A 2,629-nucleotide genomic window follows, 5' to 3' on the forward strand; every position below is an offset into this window, starting at 1 on the left:
AAACTGCTTAATGGGAACTTGGGGAAATGCCAAGCCTGTACTGTACCATAGAGAAATTGCAACTCCATTATCTTCAGTTACCAGAAGCGTCCAGAATTTTAATGTGGAGAGACATGGGCCATGGAATGTTTTTAGGGGTTTCAGTAATAGTAATAATAATAATAATAATAATAACAATAATACCCCTACAACAGGGAAAGGAAAGAATTTGGGGGGGGGGGCTTGGTTCTGTTTACATTTTATTGGCTCAGGGTTAGCCTCATCCCTCCCTTCTCACCCCCTCCCACGGGGTCAGGCTTTCCCAGTAGCCTTTGCGGCCTGGGCCCGCTGGAACTCCTGCTGCAGTTGGGCAAGGGTTTCTCTCTGTTGCTTGAGGTCCCGAAGCTGTGATTCATAGAGCTAGATTTCCTCTGTGATGTAGTCTAGCCTCTTCCCCACCGTAGCCCGAGCCTCCCCCAGCTCCTCTTTGACAAGCACGGGTCCCAGAAGCTTAAAGACTACTTTGGATCCATCCAGCAGGGCCAGCTCCTCCTTCACGATATTGTTTTCCCTTAGCTGTGCTTAGAGCTTCTGCCTCCCTGACATAGATTTACTCAAGTCCTTCTGCAGCTGTTGATATTTCTCTACCCCTCCCTGCAGCTTCTTTTGGATCAGTTCAGCCATGGTGAAGGAGAAAGCCTCCTAGGTGGGGGTCGCTGGGTCTTAAGCTCTGGGAGGCACCTGAACCCCGCTCCCTGTCCCTGCAACTCCCCCTCTCTGCAACTCTCTGAGGCGCCGCAGCCTCTCTTCGTCCAGAATAGCCACTCCCTAGGCAAAGGATAGCTAAAGAAGAGACCCCCGAATCCTCCAAGCCAAATACTAAGCTCTTCATGCTCTACCCCCTGTATCAATAAACCCGGAATGGAAAGAATCATTTTTATAGCCAAGTATTTCTCTTGTCATAAAACCTGGTAAAGTCAGTTGAAGAGTAAGGATGGTGAAAGACGAGAAACACTCCTGTTTTCTGATTCTGAATGGATGTGGTATAGAGTTTGTCACTTGCTGATATTTTAAGCAATTACTTTGTAAGCATGAGTGTAAAGGCATAAGACTTAAAGGTGGCATTGCCAAGCATAGTAACAAGAGAAATTGCCTGTTCAATGCTGCTCCTTTAGGTCAACTTGCATCATATTCCATACACAATCAAAATCAGATACCACATACAAGGTGCTTTACTTTGTTTTAAATACTGTACTGATTTAAGAAAAAATGACCTGACATCCAGACACCTTGCTCACTGCATGGCACTACAAGAGCTTGTGGATTTGAACACTTCAGTGATCCCTACTGGCTAGCAGAAGTGGGTTTCTGGGGATGGGCTTTCAGGCTAGTAGCTATGTCTCTTTCTGATCCACCAAGATGCACAGGAAGCACCTGCTGTCGTGCTTTCTAGACCAGAGTGGAATGTTCTCCCTAAAACTGTGAGCCACACAACAAACTCTTTCCTTAAGATGCTCACACCAGATGCTTTATGACAGCATCCAGGAGGTAACCATCTCACTCTCTTGTGTCACACAGTATGCGTTTCTTAAGGTCAGAGAGTGGGGCAGACTGTCTTGGTGTTTTCCAGCATTCCCAGAATACATGCATAATACTTGTTTGAGTCAGTGCGTGAAGGAAGGAAGGAAGGAAGGAAGGAAGGAAGGAAGGAAGGAAGGAAGGAAGGAAGGAAGGAAGGGAGGAAGGGAGGAAGGGAGGAAGGAAGGAAGGAAGGAAGGAAGGAAGGAAGGAAGGAAGAGAAAGAAAGAAGGAAGACAGGAAGAAAGAAAAAAGAAAGAAAAGAAGGAAGTAAGGAAAGAAGGAAAGAAAGAAAGGAATAAAGAAAGAAAGACAGAAAAAAAGAAAGGAAGGAAGGGAGAAAAAAAGAAAAGAAAGACAGACCGAGTTGCCACACTCAGCCTGGTTCCTGGAAGCAAGGAGTCTGTGCCACGTCAAGGCGCTGTGGTTCTCAGGGGGTGTAAATCTACCTCAGCATAGCAGCAGTCATAAAAACTGGGAGTTGCTTTAAATGCTGAGAAAAATCCTGGGGTCAAAGTCATGAAACCAACAGAGACAAAAAAGAGGAAAAAAAAGAGAATAGCAAGTGACAGGAACCTGCCTAAACAAGGAGGGAGGGAGGGAGGGAGGGAGGGAGGGAGGAAGGGAGGGAGGGAGAGAGCATAAGCACCAGGGAGTTTTCAGGATAGGATATTAAGAAGTGAGAGGGATGACTGAGATAGAGTACCAAGTGACTCAATGGTCTGAGAAAAAGAATAATAACAGACACTTGAGTCCTAGAAGGACTCTTTAGAGCTCCTCAGTGTCTCGCAGACCTGACTCACACCTTGAACAAGAATCTCTAACACAATACAGGAGGCAGATCTGAACAACAGTCTTCTCTCCGGTTGTTCAGGTTGTAGCTACTTATCTCAGAATCAAACAGATGAAATTTCATTTTAAAAAAAATCAGGGGGAGGGGACTGCTAGTGATGAGTGCGAGGAAAGCACATTACACACATGTACAAAAGTCACAACAAAACCTGTTACACTTATACACTGAACACTCACCACCTAACAATTACAGATAGGTAATCGGATAGTTCCTAACTAA

At 45.4% G+C, this 2,629-nt stretch overlaps 1 pseudogene; it reads right to left on the reverse strand.

Moving 5' to 3' along the window:
* Nucleotides 1-291: 291 nt before the first annotated feature.
* LOC110290423 (prefoldin subunit 6 pseudogene) lies at nt 292-689 on the reverse strand (annotated as a pseudogene).
* Nucleotides 690-2,629: the final 1,940 nt, after the last annotated feature.

The sequence above is a fragment of the Mus caroli genome, unplaced genomic scaffold (genome assembly GCF_978045245.1).
Source record: "Mus caroli unplaced genomic scaffold, Mus_caroli_1 scaffold_2, whole genome shotgun sequence".
Lineage (NCBI taxonomy): Eukaryota > Metazoa > Chordata > Mammalia > Rodentia > Muridae > Mus > Mus caroli.